Here is an 18314-nt window from a genome sequence, read left to right as displayed (position 1 = left end):
AGGGGTGGATAGGAGCAGAAGGGGATTTGGAGGAAATGGGACAGAAGGGTCTGTAAGCACCAAAGCACACTCCTCTATAGAACATGGAATGAACCCAGGAATCCTGAGTGTCAACATTCCTCTGCTGTCAGCAAATAGCGGGGAAGCCCACTAGCAAAGTGTGTCTCATCTTTCTCTTCTGCACAGAATCGAGCACTCCAGAGTTAGGAAATACCAGAATTCGGGTTGTCCATGCAACCTTAATTCAGCCTTCTTGTGCATTTACCAGGCCGTTATGATACAGTCCTTAATTACATGATCGCCAGTGATTTTTCCCACAGGCCCCCTGCCTCAGCCAGTGTATGGGCTGGACCTGCTCTGGGGATGACTCGGGGCTGTCCACCAAAGCTGCCTCTTGGAGCCCTGCGTCGTTTTTGCAGAAGTTGGGAAGTGTGCAATGAATGAGGTGGGGGACTGAGGGAAGGGAAAAGGATTCCTGGCTAAGAAGGCAGTGGAATGCCGTCCTGGACAACCGGGTTCCATCCCTGCCTCTGCCACGGAGTTCCTGGATGGTGCTGGGCAAGTCACTTAAAGCAAACTTTTCACAGCAGCCATTTTCTGGGTACCCAACCTGAGACACCTTGGGTCTGCCTTGCAGAAGTGCTGAGTACTCACAGCTGCCACTGAGGTCAACGGGCACCGTGCTCTGAATAATGAAGAGCTACACAATGTTTTGCAAAAGATCCTACACTTGTCAAACTGGGCCTCCAACCTTCCTTGGCATTTTTGGCTCTAATGGCTCAGTTTCCCATGTGTGAAATGGGGATAATACTGTGACCTCACCACCCCAGGGTGTCACACCAATAAATTCATTCATGTCTGTAACGGACTAAGATCCTCCAATGAGAGCAGCATGGAAAAGTCCACGGGGAAATTTAATAATTCTGTATTCAGTTCAGGGCTTGGCTGCTGGGCAGTGAATAATGCCTGGGGCCATGCACTGAAGCATGAGGATAAAAAGGAATATTGAAGAGAGACCCATTCAGTGAGCACCGTCCATCCTGAGCACTGAACGAGGCAGGGGGCTGGGGGAAAATAGACAGTAGGTGTAAGTAAAGACTGGATCACAATGCATGTGCCCGAGACAGCTGAGTTAAGGATGCAAAAGCTACCTTGATCCTGGCACTTCCTAACATTTGAGTGCTTGATTTTGCAACCTTCACATCCTTTGCATGTGGTTTGCTGTATGAAATAGCCATGTGCGTTCCATAATAAAGACGGGCCGTAAGGGATCGTCTATTCTGTGTTTCTGCAGTGCCTAGCACAGGGGTTCTCAAACTGGGGGTCGGGACCCCTGAGGGGGTTGCGAGGTTATTAGATGGGGGGGGTGGCGAGTTGTCAGCCTCCACCCCAAACCCTGCTTTGCCTCCAGCATTAATAATAGTGTTAAATATATAAAAAAATGTGTTTTTAATTTATGGGGGGGTCACACTCAGTGGCTTGCTATGTGACAGGGGTCACCAGTACAAAAGTTTGAGAACCTCTGGGGGCCTGGGGCACGACTGGTGCTGCTCGGGGCTGCGGTAATACAAACAATAATAATACCCGGATTGCCAGCCTGGGATCAGCTCCCAGCTGTGCCGGGTGAGCAGGGCTGTAGGAAGGCAGTCTGGGGCCCTGGGCATGTGGCATCCCCAGAGCCCTACCTAAAGATCATGGCCTGGCCCCTACTTAGGGGGACAGCAGGTTTGTCTGTCTTGTCTGAGATTTGGGGCAAGAAATGGCTCGTGCTGTGTGTTTGTACAGCACCTGGCGTCACCTTGGTCAGGACCTCTTGGCGCCACTCCCGTACCAATCATAAATCAAATACTACCATCTCATAACTAGCTCCAATGTAGACACAGTGCCCCGTCTGGCTACCACAAAGACCTAGGAGGAGTACCGAGGGCTGCGATTGTGTCCCCATTGTGCATACAGAGTCGGAGGCGGCCCCTGCCCCGAAGAGCTTACAGTCCAGGGGGCGGGGATGGGCAAAGAAAGAGTGCTCCTGATGCTGCAGATGGGGGAAACTGAGGCACGGAGCGGGGCAGTGGCTTGGCCAAGGTGGGCTGGGCTGGCAAGTGGAGACCTCGCCTCTGTGGCCTCAAACCAACCCACCCCTGGGCTGGCCAGGAACGAGCCTCCCCCTGGCAACCGGCCTTCAAATCCTCCCCCCGCCCGCTCGGAGCCTCTCTGACCCCCCCCCCCCCCCACGCCAAGCGGGTCCCCCTCGCGATCCGGCTCCTGCCGGAAGCGCCGGAATCCAGCCCTGCTCTTGCCGGGAGCCCGGCGGGCTGGGTGCAGGCTGGAGCTGCGGCGGAGGGGAGATGCAGCCTGCAATGTGCGCGCTCCTGATAACGCAGGAGACGGAGCCAGCAGATAGAGCCAGCGCCTGGAGAGAGGGGGGACGAGACCCGCTCTCCGCCCCCCGCTAGCCCTCCCCCCCCCAGCAGGCTGACAAAGGCAGCAGGGAGGGGAGGGGTGGGGTGGGGGGAGGTAGCAGGAGCCCTCCTCCGTCCAGCGAGCTATAGCCCCCCCCCTCGCAGGAGCCCCTGGCTGCAGCTGTTCCCAGCCCCCCAGCGCTGTTCCCCTGCCCGGGGGGGGGGTGCTGGAGAAGAAGCTGCCGGGGTTTGCATGCACACAGCTGGTGGGGAGCTGCATTGCACCGGGGGGGGGGATCTGTCAGGGGGGACCCCCCCCCGTCCCTCCCCGCCTGCCTGGTGTGTGTCTCTGCGCCCTGGCTCCGGAGCTGGGTGCGTGGCCAGGATGCCAGGCGGGTGCGAGGCAGGGACAGGTGTGAGGGGGAGAAGGAGGAGCGCCGCCCCTTAAAGGAAAGAGCCGCTCGGAGTTGCACGCTGCAGACAGCCCCAGCCTGGCTCCCGGGGAGCCGCCGGCACGGTAGGTGAGGGCGCCGGGCGCTGCCGGGGAGCGGGGGGCATTGCCTCGGCCGGGGGGGGCTTTTCCCCTGGGAGCCCTGCAAACTTTGCGGCTCTCGGCCGGCGATCGTCCGCTTGTGGGGGGCTGGGGGAGCAGCCCAGGGCAGGGGGTGCGTGGTGGTGGTGCGGGGGGGCGGTGTCGATTTCAGTCGTGGGGGGGGGGGTTATCCCCTGCCAGGGCAGCAACGTGCCTTTGTGTAGTCGGTGAGCAGCCCCTGCCTTCCCCATCCGAGCCGGGGGGCGGGGGGGGGGACACACAGAAGAGCCTGCAGCGAGCTTTTGTTACGGGCTCCAATGCCGAAGGGAACCTTGAAGGGTCACTGGCTCTACCCCCCCTCCCGGGGAGCTGGCATTTCCCAGCAGCTGGTGGGTACCGCCGGGGGGGGGGTCTGTTACAAAGGGGGAGGGGCAGGAGCGGCGAGGACCCCCCCCCCCAGCTGGAGTTGTTCTACAGGGGGCTGGATGGGGGGCAAGGTGAACGAGGTAGCCGAGTGGCTGCCTGGGTTTGTTTTGTCCAGCCCCAAGCCCCTTGGTAACCGCCTGGGGGGCGAGGGGGCAGGACGGGACCTGCCCTTCACCTGGGGTGCAGCCCCCACTGTCAGGCAGAACCTGTCTGGGGTGGAGCAGGGCGCAGACCCCGCCTGGGGACCGGGCACAGGGAGCTGAACCGCCCAGAATCCAGCACACGGGTGGGCTGGGGAGGGCTGCCGGGGGCCCTGGCATAGAGACGGGGTGGGGCAGAAAGGGTGACACTGACCCTTCCCCGGGGAGCCGTGCGAGGATCTGAGGTTTGCCACGGCTGGAAAGGTTGGCCTTGCCCTCGGATGAGGGGCGGAGGCTGGGGAACGGAGCCTTTCCCCCCATGTGGGTTCCCTCTGCCTCCGGGTGCTGGGTGGCCTCTGGACCCTGCAGCTGCAGGGAAGGTGTCTGCCGGGCTGTGGGTCCTGGTTTATGACATTTCTGCTTGAGGAATAAGGTTATTGGCAGGAAAGGAGAAAACAGCAGGGCACCAGGGGAGTTTAATACTTTTAAATGCGGGGGCTGGGCCCTGCGATTTCCAGGGGTGGGGGTTCAGCAGTGGGGAGCCCGGCTCGAGAGAGAGCCCTGCTAGACGTCACTCCACTAGGCACTTCATGGTTCCATGCTGGGCATCAACCACCCTCACCCGGTCCTGTGAAACCCCTGTTCCCCTGACGCTGGTCACGCTAAAGATAGCCCACCTGTGTTCCTGCTCCTATCGGGGGGCCCATCCTGCAGAGTGCTGGATAAGAGCTCTGAGAGACGAAGGTGCTCAGCGCAGGATCGGGCCCCCCGAGATCCTCCTGGCTGGTTTCCAGTTGGCCTGACGTCTGTGCTAATGTTGAGCCCCTCCTGTTTTCTGCTTTGGGAACAGTCACTGCCAGGGGTGGGGGACAGGGGCAGGGACCTGGGTGCCGCCTGGCATGTGGCTGAGGACAGGGCTTTGCCTGCTAAGCACCTGGGGCAGTATCCCAGCTCCCTGTGCAGAGACTGCCTGCCTCCCCCTTCCCTAAACGCGCACCCAGCCTCCCACATCATGTGGGATCTATAGAGACACAGCCATGGAATCTGGAGCCACCCCGGGCATCGGAGCGGCAGGGCCTATCAGTGCATCCACTCTCCCGTCTGGGGCTCGCAGGGAGCACGTTGGCTCTGCCTCGCAGACAAGGCTCTCCCATCTCCCTTTCAGTCTCCCAGGGAGCAGGAGCGGTTGGCTTGGGGATGGGGAAGTGGGGCGGGCCGTCCGGTGCTCCATGCCAGTGCCCTGAGCCCATCGTAGCAGCGGGAAGTGGAATCTGGCCTGGAGCAAGAAGGTGATTGCTCATCTCTGTGCAGGTTCGTTAGCACTTGGGATCTCCGGAGTGCCGTACAGCCCGGAGCGTGCCGGGAGGCAGCATGGCCCAGTGGGTCAGTGCAGCACCCCGAATGGGGAAGTGGGGGGACCTAGGTTCTGTTCCCAGCTCTGTCATTGTTCTCTCTGCATGACTGTGGCCCTGTCATGTCCCTTCTCTGCACCTCAGTCTGCTTGTCTGTAGAATGGGGCTGTTGGTATAATGAGAGCGTCTAGGGGTCTCTGCTGAGATCAGGCCCTTCTTGTGCTAGGTTCTGTACAGACACAGTCCCTGAACCTGTGAGTGTACAGTCTAAATGGACAAGGGCAGGAGGGGAAACTGAGGCACGGGACGACTGCCCAAGGTCACAGAGCCGAGAGCCCAGGTCTCCTGAGCCATCACCCCATGGGCTGTCCACTAGCTCACACTGCCTCACTTTACCTAGCTGCTAATGATACCAAAGCCCCTTGAGATTGCTCCTCCAGAGGCCCTTTTCATCCAGCAAAGTGTTATTAACGGATGATGAATAACAGTGCTGGGCAAGGACGCTGTCCGGGTGAAAATTCCATCAGAACAAAACTTTTCTGATCTGCGTCACTGGTAAGAGTTCTGCCGAGAGATTGGGAGAGGACATCATACAAGCAAATACAGGCCTGGCTTTGGTGCTGGCCTGTCCCCTTTTCCAAGGTCTTCACTTAGTTTCACTTTCTGGGCCAGACCCTTCGGCTGCTGGAGATGGAGTGAAACGGGTGCTCTGCTGGCTGTTGAGAGCTCACGCTGTAGCCTGCCCCGTGAATAATAATGAATAATCTTAACCCATTGTCCATTTCACCTCTGGTTCCTGTCCTGTGGCGTTGGGAGTTGCCCGTGCTGTAAGGGGAACGCAGGGCTCCAAGATTCAGTCTTCATTGGTACGATCATCGGAATAAATAGTGTTTAATGCTAATAAAATCGGTGCCGTCTAAATCTCTTTCACGCACCCCTCAGCCCCATCATCTAGTATTTTGAACCTAAATGTAGGGCATGGACTACATGACGCTAGGGGGCAGATTTTCAACTGCATAGCACCCAGTTGCTGCCATGATGCCGGCACTATCCGTTTAAAGGATAAGCATGGGCCCTTCACCTGCAGCTGGTGCAATTGGGGGTGGAGGGTGGGTCTTGAGAACATTGGTGTGCTTGTTTTTTCTTTTGTGCTTTTAATTTGAAATCGGGCAGGGTTGTGTTTGTGAATGAGGGGCCCAGTCCTGCCAGGTGCAGAGCACTGTCCGGCCCCGTTGAAGTCAGCGAGGGTGCTCAGCAGCTGCCCGCCGGATCAGGCCTTCCTATGGAGCGTGTACTGTGCGGGGGGGAGGCAGGCTGCCCCTTTGCTGAGTGATGCAGGGCTGTGTGGATGTAACATGGATGCAGTTGTCCTCCTTTGTGGAGGGACGCTGGCCCACAGCCTGCCCCCGAATTTCGCTCCATTCTGATGGGTGGGATGCCATCCCCCTGGAATAGCCAAACCCAGGGCTCTGCCAGTGGTAGATCGATCAAGGGGTCAGAGCCAGGGGGCTCCCAAGTTGTCTTAGCTGCCGCTCCGGATTCTTTTGCAGCGTGCAGGTGGCGTCTGGGCGGTAGCGAGTCATGTGCTGGAGGGCGGGAGGGCTGTGCCGTGGGGTAGCAGCACCATGGGGAAGGCTGCCTCGTAAGAGAGAAGATGGGAGGGGGGGCAGGAGACTATGGAAAGGAGGAAATAGAGGGGAATATTTCGGGGGGCATCGTGAGGTAGGGGGCAGTATTCATTGGGTTGCTATGGAGAGGGGGAGAACTGGCGGTGTTTATAGGGGTTTGGGGCTGGGAAAAGATGGGGGGGGGGGAGGAGGGATGGACTCCCCTTCCCTGCCCCGCCCCTGCAAAGGCAGCACTTTACTGAAGGCAGCTGGGAAACTTTGCCCTGGCTCCGCGCGCCGAGGGTACCAGCTCCCAGCTGAGCAGGTGGTTTCAAGCTTGTATGCTGTGACCACAGTCACCGCAGACCCCGCCTCGGGTGGTGCCGCTGGGCTTTGTGCCGTTCTGTGACCAGGATCTCGCCCGGGTTCGGGGTCAGTGGCTTTTGGGGAGCGGGTCGTTGCAGGGTTCGTAGCCTGCTGCGGTTTGGGCCGATCCTTAACGGCAATGTTTGCAGACCGGCTGCACGGGTTGTTTTATCCCTGCAGCTTTGCTGGCCGTTCGGAAAGGTCACCGTGTGTGTGTGTTTTATGGCGCTTTCAGACCCATTTTTCACCCGCTCTGGCCATAAAGAAGCTGGCCGCTTTGCGGGAACCCAGCCTCGAGTGCGCCATTCCCACCTAGACCCAACCCCGCTGGCTTATGGACGCTGCTTCTGAGCCAGACTAACCGGGCTGAGCAGGCTGCTGACCTGGGTCGCTCTCGAACTCCGTTTCCTACTGTTGGGCAGGAGGATTGAACTCCCCTGCCGGCCATCGGCAGCGCCCGGGGGTCACTAGTGATCAACACTTGCCTCCTGCTTCCGCCTTCACCCTGAGGCTGTCGGTCCTTGGGGAAGGGAGGGCTCGAGGAGAGAGCTTGTGACCTTGTCGCTGGGCAGCACAGGGCCCTTTGTTACTGACTGCAACCGGCTGCCATAAGCAAACCTCCAGTGAGACTCTGTCGCCCTCTAGAGGTGGCTTGGACAATCCAGGATCGCCCTGGGGGCCGTGGGAGTTGAGGTCACTGAAAAGGAGCAAGATCTTGCTTGGAGGGGCTGTCCCCTGCAGCTAGCATGGGGAGTATTTTATTAATGAAGTATCGAAGATCTCTGCCCACCTTCCTGTTTGGCCACTTTGTTCCTTCTGTGGCTCTGGCCTTTGCGTGAGTGGTGCGCAGAATGGGGGCCGGAGGGGTGGGGAGGGGCTCTTTAGTATGCGGTGTTGCAAGAGTTGGCAGGCTTCTCGGCCAGACGTGATCTACTTGGAAAGGGAGCTTGGGGATCTGATGCTGAGGCTTTCCTTCCAAGGGGGGCGGGGGGGGGGGCGGGGCTGGTTTCTCGGAGAAACCCGAGAAACTTCCCAGCGTTCCGCTTGGAGGCTGTTGAATTTTGCTGCACACATCTACCCTCCTGGCACGTGCCCCTCTGGTCTGTCTCTGTTCACCCCCTCTGACTCTGTCACTCTTGCAGCCCCATACCTGCCCCTCGGTCTAATCTAGCATGTGTCTGTCTCCCATATCGATTGCCCGCTCACTCGTGGCTGGCCCTGCATGGATGAGCTGGAGGGGGGAGGCATTCAGCTACTCCAGCGTCGATCACCTCTCCTTGGGAGGCAAAGGGGGTGCGTGGAGCCCCTTTGTCCCCAGGGCACCTGCTCAGGAGGTCACTGTAAATCTGGCCACACGGGCTGGGGAGCACAAAGGGGGGAGACCTGCTGATGCTGCCCCCAGCACTCGCTGGCCTGGAGAGGTCCTAGTTTCACCCCACTTTGTTTAGGGGAGTGGGTGGAGGACCCAGGGGAACTTGTTTTTGAAAGGACAACCGGATCGACTGCTCATCGTGCGCCTCCCGAGTGCCCAGGGGAGTGCTGCACAAGCTCTCTGCTTGGTTGCAGGGCCTGATCCTGCAAGCCAGGGCCTCCCTGAAGCAACTGGGTCAATCTGGGGGAGGAAGTGCTGCTCCCATGAGCCAGGGGGAAGCTCTCATTTGCTCCAGGTATTTTCAAGGCCTGGCTGTTAAACTCCAAGAAGCGGTTTATTACCCTGGTGCTGCAGCTCCTCTGGCTTGGGATCCGGGTGGAAGCTGCCATGGGCCCGGTTGCCTTGCCCGGAGCCCACAGGAGCTGCATCCTAGAAGCTGGAAAGAGGACTGGTCTTTTCTCCTACACCCACGCTGCCTGGAGCCTGGATCCCATGTCAGCCAGGGAGCCGCTTGTAAATACGTTTTTGTTCCGCCCTGCCGTTCAGATAAACAATGGGAAATTAATGAATTCAAACCCCGAGCAAGTAAACCAGCCCGAAGCCTCACACCTCCCGCAGGCAGGCAATTCAGAAGCAAGGCTGAATGACTCCATGCTTGTGTGCCCTGCTGTAATGCAGGGAAGGGGATGCGTGGTGCTTTTCTCTTGGGGCAGGATCCGTGAGTTACTCCTAGCAATGGCCGACAAATTCTTTCCTGGTTGGGGTCGTGGGGAAGGCTGCTCCCACTGCAATCCAGTTTAAGGTGCTGAGGGGTAATTTTATTACTAGTTGTGAATGTTTATCTGATGGGCATGACCAAATTCCCCGATTGTGCAAGGCGCCGTACAGACACAGAAGAGACAATCCCTGCACAATCTAAGGCCCCTGTTCAGGGCAGTGCTTATGCACTCCTGGAATTCCCAGGAGATTGAAATCAATGGGAGAGCATAGATTTTTTCCGGCCAAAAGGGACCATCGTGTGGATCTAGCCCAAGCCGCCTGCGTTCACACCAGCCAGAGAACATCCCCTGGCGATTCCTGCATCAGTCAAAGCCCAGAACTTCGGGCTGAGCTAGAGCTTGTCTTTTGGAAAGCCAAGCAGGGCTGGATCGAAAGGCTGCAAGCGCTGGGGAATCTGCGGCATCCCTAAAGTTATGCTCCTGCTTAAGTGCTGCCCTGCATCGGGGCCTGAAAGGAAACTCTCGAACAATGGGGCCCCGTTGAGGTTAATGGAGCTATGTCCGTTTACGCCAGCCGAGGTGCTGCCCCTCGGAGACTTGTGGGAGCTGTAGTTGCAGGGGGGGGGGGCGCCAGCTTTGCCTAGACTGCCGAAGAGCGAATAAAGAATTGCTGCCTTAGTGCTAAATTCTCTGATGTTTCTTGGCTTAATGTTATCAGATGGCCTTGCGGTTTGTGTAATTAATGATACCGGTGTATATAAAATTTGATTTAGCAATCGCTGGATACGGATGCCTATATCTAGGCAGGAGATAGGGACAGAACCAGGTCAGTTAGTGCCACCTCCACGCCAGGGCAGGACCCCCCCCCTTCCCCCCCGCAGTGTATCTTCGAGTCTTTTTTTGAGTCTAGTTTAAGAGGCAAGTTTTGAAACCCACCTCTGCTGTTTGCACGGGCAATTTACGCACCCACTTATCTGCACGGACACGACACTGTGCAACCTGATGGAGCAGCTGTTCATCTGGGCTGTACTCAGGAGATCGGGATCCGGTTCCCAGTTCAGTCGCAGGCCCCCCCCCGCGTGACGTCAGGCAAGTCCCTGAAGGGAATTCTGTACTCCTGGAAGGCAATGGGAATCTTACCCCTGACTTCCTTTCTCCCACCCTCTGTGTTATCTGTTCGGATTGTAAGCTCTTCAGGGCAGAGGCTGGCTCTTGCTCTGGGCACATGCAGCACCTAGCACAGAGGGGCCCTGAGCTCTGCACACGCTGCTCATAATTGCAACTCTCTGGAGTCTGGCAAGGCAAAAGTAACTCTTCTCCCGGGAGTCTCAGTTTAGTCACACTGCGTCTCCTGCCTCTTCCATAGCATACGGCGTGCATTCGTCAACATAAACACTAGTAAAGAAATGCAGGAATCAAAAAGACTACAGACGCACTGCATGGCTGAGCGAGGATGTTTAACTCGTTCATTTCCTGCCTGGAGAGGCCACCTCCCTGCTCACCCTGCCCCACTGCGTGTGTGCGTTCTGCTGCAGGGACCGATCCCAGCCCTGCTTGCGAATCTTTCCATTGACATAATTATAGTATGTAGTGTCAAGATGGCCCGGCTGAGATCCGGGCCCCAGTGTGCTAGGCTCTGTACACCCACAGCAAGAGCCAGTCCCTGCCCCAAAGTGCACACAGTGTGAGTGGGGGAAACTGAGGCACAGAGCGGGGAAATGACTTGGCCATGGTCACCCAGCAGCTCCATGGCAGAGCCAGGGATAGAATCCAGGTCTCTAGAGGGTTAGCTCTGGGCTCATTCCACTAGCCCATGCTGGTTCTGGTAATGACTTCAGTGGGCTTTGGATCAAGCCTTAACTTTACAGATGCTGCGTGTGCCAGCAGCTCAGCAAATTGTTAATGCAATTTTGGTTCTCTTAGTAAAGGGAGGGGGAGAAGTAGAGTGAACTCCCAGCGGGGCTGGATTGAGCTAACAGGATTTCACTGCCTATTTAATTATAACTTTGTAAAATTAAAAAAGCAAACCAAACCCCCCCTTGTCTCCTTCTGCATGTCTCTGCCTGCCCCTGGGAGCCTGGCAGAGCCTTCGCCTGCTGAAGGGAGGTGGATGCTAACGAGGACACCCCCCCCATTTCTTGGAGAGCTGGTGGCAGCGGTGGGAGCTGGCAAGGGTTCCTGGTGGAGCGCGGCACCCAGGCTGCATGTCCCAGAAGCCCAAGGAGGCTGGGCAGACTCCTTATGGGGGGGCAGGAACTTGGTCGCCGTGACGGATCAGGCGTCTCTTAAGCAGTAGACGCAGGTTGCAGCCAGGGTAGAGGTGCGATGCAGCCCTAGTAGTAGAGATGCCCACCGTACTATCCCTCCTCCAGCCGCTCCATCTCCCCGGCACGTCTCAGCCGCTCTCAGCTTTCAGAGTGTTTTCTTGGGCCTGTGAGTGCGAAGTGTTTCCCAACTGCCTCCTTCTCCCACACAGGCTCCACAGACCCGGGTCTGGCGTTTCTCTCCCCAGCGCCGGAGCTAGGATCTCCAGGCTAGTTTAGCCGCTTCTTTGGCAGAACAGCCCGAGTGCAGCTTCAGCTGTGTCCCGCTGGCTGCCTGCAGCCCGAGCAGCTCCTCGAGCCCCGCACGGCTCAGGCCTTGCTCTCAGAGGGCAGACTTGTGCCCAGGTGACCCGGGTCAGGAGGGCATGGGACCCTTCGTGGGTGGGTCACGCTTGCTCTGCAGCCTTGAGCCCTGGGCATAGACGGAGGCAGCCGGGACGGCATTTTGATGCGCCGTGGCTAATCCACGCACCGACATGGATAATCTCTGGCCCGACGGCCCCACTGGTGACCTCAGCCGGGCCGCAGCATGGACGTTTCCTTGAGTTGCGTCCCAGGCAGGTGCCCAGGATGGGTGACGCCAGGCACAGCTGTGCAATCACGGGGGCGAAGCGGGGCTCCTAGCCGGCAGGGGGGATTGCTCCCCCTGGCAGACCAGGTGCATGGCAATCCGTGGGCTGCTGTTCTGTGGCCCAGCTCCTGAGGAGCTCGGATCTTGTCGGGCTTTGGTGTCTATTTCCCTCCTTCTGTTTCCCTCATTCCTTTGTCCTTTCACTGGGTTTATAACTCCGCTGGAAAATAATTTTTGCCTTTGGGGCCGGGGTGGGGAAACTCATTTTGGGTGATGGGACTGAGGACGGGGCTGAATCCAGGCCTCCTTCCCAGACACCTGGGAACTGAGGAAGGGGATTTACCCAGTACTGCCCAGACGCACTAGCCTGGCAGGAAACTAGAGGTGGTTTCCAAAGAATTCAGATAGGTCCTCGAAACATTGCTCCCTCTCTGCCTCTATTCAGCAGCATTTGCATCTGGGGGTTGGATAGCAGGGCCCCCATCTCCAGGGGACTTAGACTGGGATTTTACAAGGGCGTAAAGGAGTTAAGTGCCCAAATCCCACTGATTTTCCAAAGGGAATTGGGAACCTAGTGCTCGCCTTAGTACGATAAGCAGTGGCCAAACTTGACCCGGCTCAGCTGGCTGCATTTGAATGAGCTCGGCCTCTTTAGTCTGGAAACAGGGACTGAGTGGGACACGATCAGGTGTCATCAGAGCGTGTTACAAAGGCGGGTGGGGTCTCATTAACCCCATGTGACAGATGGGGAAACTGAGGCACAGAGCAGCGAAGCCGCATGGCCCAAGGTCACTCAGGAGCAGAGCTGGGGATAGAACCTGGGTCTCTTGACACCCGCTCTCCCGCCCTGACCAGAAGACAATGCTGAAAATGAGGACGGGGTGGGGGGTAGGGAAGGGAAATTGTTTTGGAAAGTTCCATTAAAATCTCTGTATCGGGTCTCCGCTTGCCACGACCATTTCCCATCCCTCGCAGCCTCTGGTGCTCTCCCTCCGAGTGCCGCCGAGGACGGAGTGACGTGTCCTCGGCTTATGGGCAGCAGGGGAATCCCATGCTGGGGTTGGAGGGAGGGATCCAAATGCAAGAGAGACCTTTGCCTTTGGGCAGGGAGCACCCTGCACTCAGAAGCGCCCCCTGCTGGCTCCTCTTCAGCATTGCCTAGCTCGCCAGGATGGTCTCCCAGGGCAGGGTGAGGATGAGGTGGACACTGTCAGAGGCCAGGGAGGCAGGACATGCCCTTCAGGGGAGGGGGATTGGCGGTGTCGCCCCAGCGGCCTGGCTGCGTCAGAGGAAGCAGCAAATCCCGCTCCAGTGTCAAGCGGTGGGAACATAACTCTTTTTTTATTATCCGCCCCATTCATCATCTCTCTGCCAAGGGACATTGAGATAAAGTGCCAGTAAATTAGAAAGCGTTAAGAAGGCGATTTGGGAGGCTGTGAGCCTGGGGTGATTAGAAATCCTTCTTCTTGCAAAGCTGGCCCAGGAACAAGGATGTGGCAGGCCAGCCCATGGCCGCCAAGCCACGAAAACACTGCCCCTCCACCTTCAAGAATAGCCACTAGGTCCCCGTGCCCAGCTCCCATGCCACGGCGCTGCCCATGCCTTTGGTAGCTGCTCGCAGGCCTGGCACCCTTTGTTCTTGTGGCCAGGAGGGTGTCCACCCAGCATTGATCATAGGATTGGAAGGGACCTCGAGAGGTCATCTAGTCCAGTCCCCTGCACTCAAGGCAGGACTAAGTATTCTCTAGACCATCCCTGAGAGGTGTTCGATGTCCCATGCTGGTTTCCTTAGGGCGGAGGATGGCAGCGTGAGGCACAATGGGGAATGGGATCCTCTCCAGTTTGGGGAGTAGGCGTGGCCTAAAAAAGACTACATTTCCCATGATGCATCATAAAGCCTGCACACGCCCATGTACCTACACCCCTGGCCTTGAGCCGCTGGCCTGGCAGAGGCCGGTTTCAATCCGTTCCCGGCCGGTAGTTCTCAGGAGTGGTTACTGTCGGGTACCCGGTGCGCTCGCTGGCTGGAGCGACCCGTGGGACAGGAAGCTAGAGGTTCTTGGGGGAGGTGTGTCAGCGACACACCAAAGCCACCTTGGCACTCACAGGCCCCATTGCAATCAGGCCAAGAGTGAGTGGGCAAACTCGCCTCTCTCTGCCGGGGCGGTCCCTGCGGGCCCCGGTTGAGGCTCATTGATGGAGAAGCCGGTTGGTTGTGAATGGGTTTGTCTCTCTTCCTGGTAGATTGGAGTGGGAGGCTGGGAGCTCGGGTCAGTGATGGAAAGGGAGAGCGAGCAGAGCTCTGCCATCTCCCTACCAGGCAGGATTCCTTCCTCCAGGACGTTCTCCGGCACTCCAATGGAGCCTGCGCCTCTCTGGTCCGGGGGCTCAAAGCACAAGGCCGAGCCTTGGGCTGCTAACACCAGGCCCCCGGCTAGCTCTGCAGCCAATCCTGGAAAGAGCCACCCCGACTCGTGAATTCGGTCCAAGTGGTGTCATCAGATCTGGGCACCACCCGCTTTGCTCCACGGGCCAAATTCAGAGCGGAGTCTTGGCAGGTGTAACTGACTCCCTGAGACCCCCTTCCATGGGCACCCTGTCTCAAGTCCCCTCTGCGCTCAGCCCAGGGAGTCTGTTTGTTGCAAACACCTTTGCCCCAGGAACCCAGCTCTTTTGATTGTTTTTTGGTCTGGGGCCAGATTCCCAGGTGCTGCAAATCAGCCCAGCTCCACCCAGAGGCAAGGGAGATTTATACCCGGCGGGGCTAGGGCCAAAGAAGCAGCAGGTTAATCAGTGTGGTTCAGAAGGGGTGTGCTCCAACCCGGGCAGGCCGGCTGGCCCCCATCCTGCCGCATGGGAGTGCCTGCTGCAGGGCTGCGTAATATCCATCGTGTCATCTTTAAGAGGAATGCTCGGACTTGGAAGGATGAGGTCAGTGCTGCGAATAGACACGTAACCGCCCAGGGCCCTGCCGGTCCCAGCCAGCCAGGGGAGCAGCCCCCGTGTGCCCTGTCGGCACCAAACGACCCTGCCCTCCAGGCAATGGTTACCCTGGGCGTCCTCCCCTGTCAGCATCATCCTCGGGCTCCCCAGATCCCACCTCCATCCCAGACCACACCCCCTAAATCAACCCTATCCATCCACCTGCATGTGCTTGAACGTCAAAGCCCCCAACACTGTCCACTCCCCCATGTCAAACCAGCCCCCCCATCTGCCCTCTCACCCCTGCATACTGTCTGCTCCCCACCCAGTCAAACCAGCCTCCTCCATCTGTCCATCCACTTCTCAGTCCCCCAGCACCACTACCAGCCATCCCTAGACAGTCCCCAGCATTGCCATTCCCGAGTGTGTCAGATCCTCAAAGGCCTGCCTTGCCCAGGGGTGTGTTCTCATCTCCAGGTGCTGGGAGCTGCACGTTTAATCCCTGTGCATGGAGATGAGGAGCTATCCCAGAATGCTCTGCTCCCTTGGTTCTCTCCCACCCCTCGCTTCTCGTTTGCTGTAATGGACTCGTTTTTCTGCCCAGTTTGTCCACCCATCTGCCCCCAGAGAGAGAGACACCCTCAAACTGCACACACACGCATCCCCCCCCCACACACACACACAGACGCAGCCATGCTCCTGCAGGCACACCCGGTACAACACCACAAACACATGGATACCACACACAGTGACGCCACGGCACGCGCCACTTACCTGACTCCTGCAAACAATACAGACCCCCAACACACCCAGAGCCACGCTCGCGTACACCACACACCCATGCTGCGCACACCGCCCACACGTGTCTCACGCAGCGGCCGAGGGAATACAGCCAAAATTGGCCCTGAGCAGCCATCTGACTTTAGTAACAAGCTCCCTCTCCCCGGCCCCCGCCCCCAAAGCCCTGCGTTCGCTTTCTAGCCATTGTGGAGCGAGTGCCTTTTATTAGCAGGCAGGTCATCGTTAGCGGGTCACGAGAGGTTTGCACCTGCGTCCCGATTCAAGGCGCCTTGCTCATCCCGTCGGGGGCAGAAAGGCAAGGCCGTGCGACCTGCACGTCGGGTCAGATTGGCAAAGTCACAGCCCCGGAATGAGCGTGTGATGGATTTTGACTGACGAATAAATGCGGGCCCGCGGGGATCGGTTCGCAGGCAGAGCCGGAGGTGAAAGTCATTGAATAAAACCTCGATTCTGAGTGACCCACCTCTCCCACACGCAGCCGTGTGCAATCCACGCAGCTCCTCACTATAGCACACCCGGACGCTCCCCACCCCTGTAAATCACAGACGTACAAGCTACCCGGGCTCAAAGCCCCATGGCTAAGCACGCACCCGGACACCGATCCACAAACACATGCAGGACACAGGTACATATCCTTGCAAGCCACACAAATACACACTCTACACGCAATGGTGCGTATGCAACACACATATATTTGCGTGCACAACCTCCCAGCAGACCACACCCCCACAAAGGGTATATGCATCCACACATATCCTGTACACACCCACACACCCCCCGCCCCCACGGATTGCGCACGGTCACACTGCAGACCCACAAAGACCTCTGGGGACGTGCGTACACACAGCTAATGAAGCACACGGGTGCGCACACACTGATCTCATCTCTGCGCTTTCCCAGTCCCTTTGAAATCCTCCTCAAAGGCGCACTGGCTTTGAACCGTTCCTCCCCCCCGCAAGCGTGAATTAATAATATTCTTTTGCCCTCGTTTCTGGGGCCTGGATCAACACACTTGGCCAGCCCTGCACATCCGCTTCACGACCCCGCCCTCCACAAAGCCAGGCCAAGGTGGGGCGGCGCGGGGAGACCCCCGCTGCGGAGATAAGGAAGAGCATATTGTGGGGCAAGTGGCGAGAGAGGCAAGGCGTTGAAATTTTTTTTTTTACCTGGTACCTTAGCATCTGTGATCTCTCTTTGCCTCTGAAGTGTTCTCGGGGAATGGTCCATGCAGCTGAAAAGTGTGGGGGGGGGGAATCAGTGTGCAAAGGGAGGATGGGGTTTGTGTGTGCGGGGGTGTGGGTGTGAATCTATAACTGATTTGCAACCCCCCAGCCTGCCCCCAGCTGGGTTCCTTTGAGGTCTCTCCAGCCCTGCTGTCCCTGACCCCGTGTACTCAGAGGAATGGGGAGCTCACAGATGTCCCACCAGTGCCCCCCCCCCACTGGACCCCACTTACGATTGGACCCCAGGTAAAAGCAGAAAAAGCAGCTGGGGCAGAGGGAGAACATCCCAGTGGACCTCTCTCTTGGAACACAATAGCACTTGGTTCCTGGGGCACTAAAGGGTTAATTCACCAGGGGCCCTTGGCTGCCCTGGGGACACCCCCCCCCACCTTTCACCCTCCCTAACTCCCCTCCACTCCCTCCCAAATTCATGCCCAGCCCTCTCCGCCCAGGGCCTTCATGCCCATCCCCAACCTACGGCTGCTTCAAAGACAGCAAGGCGAGCATGATAAAGAGAGTTCAAAGGGCTAATTAAAACAGGAATTGCCCCCCACAAAAATTATGATGCACCCAGCAGAAAGGAGTGGTTAGAATCAGAGGGTGGAAGCCAGGACTCCTGGGTTCGATTATCAAACTCTGCCACTGATTCAGTGTGTGGCCTTGGGCAAGTCTCCTCTCCGCTGGGTGCATCTGCTTCCCCTTCTGCAGCAATGCCTGAGCAGGGCTGTGGTTTCTGTTCGCAGGACGCTGTATGGATGTGAAGGGATTAGCAGCTAGAGGGCTGAGCAAATGCCAGTGGATCATATCAAGTGGAGTGCCCCAAGGGTCGGTCCTGGGGCCGGTTTTGTTCAATATCTTCATAAATGATCTGGAGGATGGTGTGGATTGCACTCTCAGCAAATTTGCGGATGATACTAAACTGGGAGGAGTGGTAGATATGCTGGAGGGGAGGGATAGGATACAGAAGGACCTAGACAAATTGGAGGATTGGGCCAAAAGAAATCTGATGAGGTTCAATAAGGATAAGTGTAGGGTCCTGCACTTAGGACGGAAGAACCCAATGGACAGCTACAGACTAGGGACCGAATGGCTAGGCAGCAGTTCTGCGGAAAAGGACCTGGGGTGACAGTGGACGAGAAGCTGGATATGAGTCAGCAGTGTGCCCTTTGTTGCCAAGAAGGCCAATGGCATTTTGGGATGTATAAGTAGGGGCATAGTGAGCAGATCGAGGGACGTGATCGTTCCCCTCTATTCGACATTGGTGAGGCCTCATCTGGAGTACTGTGTCCAGTTTTGGGCCCCACACTACAAGAAGGATGTGGATAAATTGGAGAGAGTCCAGCGAAGGGCAACAAAAATGATTAGGGGTCTGGAACACATGACTTATGAGGAGAGGCTGAGGGAGCTGGGATTGTTTAGCCTGCAGAAGAGAAGAATGAGGGGGGATCTGATAGCTGCTTTCAACTACCTGAAAGGGGGTTCCAAAGAGGATGGCTCTAGGCTGTTCTCAATGGTAGCAGATGACGGAACGAGGAGTAATGGTCTCAAGTTGCAGTGGGG

The 18314-nt window shown here is 57.6% G+C and overlaps 1 protein-coding gene across 1 annotated transcript in view; it reads left to right on the top strand.

The window, feature by feature from the left end:
* The first annotated feature begins 2341 nt into the window (after positions 1-2341).
* Positions 2342-18314, top strand: part of SEMA6B (semaphorin 6B) — an 86649-nt gene continuing 70676 nt past the window's right edge. Inside the window, exon 1 of the mRNA XM_084614241.1 lies at positions 2342-2916. The gene's annotated coding sequence lies outside the window, so the exon portion shown is untranslated. The remainder of the gene's footprint in view (positions 2917-18314) is intronic.

Source organism: Lepidochelys olivacea, assembly GCF_965140295.1.
Source record: "Lepidochelys olivacea isolate rLepOli2 genome assembly, chromosome: 25".
NCBI lineage: Eukaryota > Metazoa > Chordata > Testudines > Cheloniidae > Lepidochelys > Lepidochelys olivacea.
Note: the sequence above shows the minus strand (reverse complement) of the source record. Positions and strands in the feature narration are given on the sequence as shown.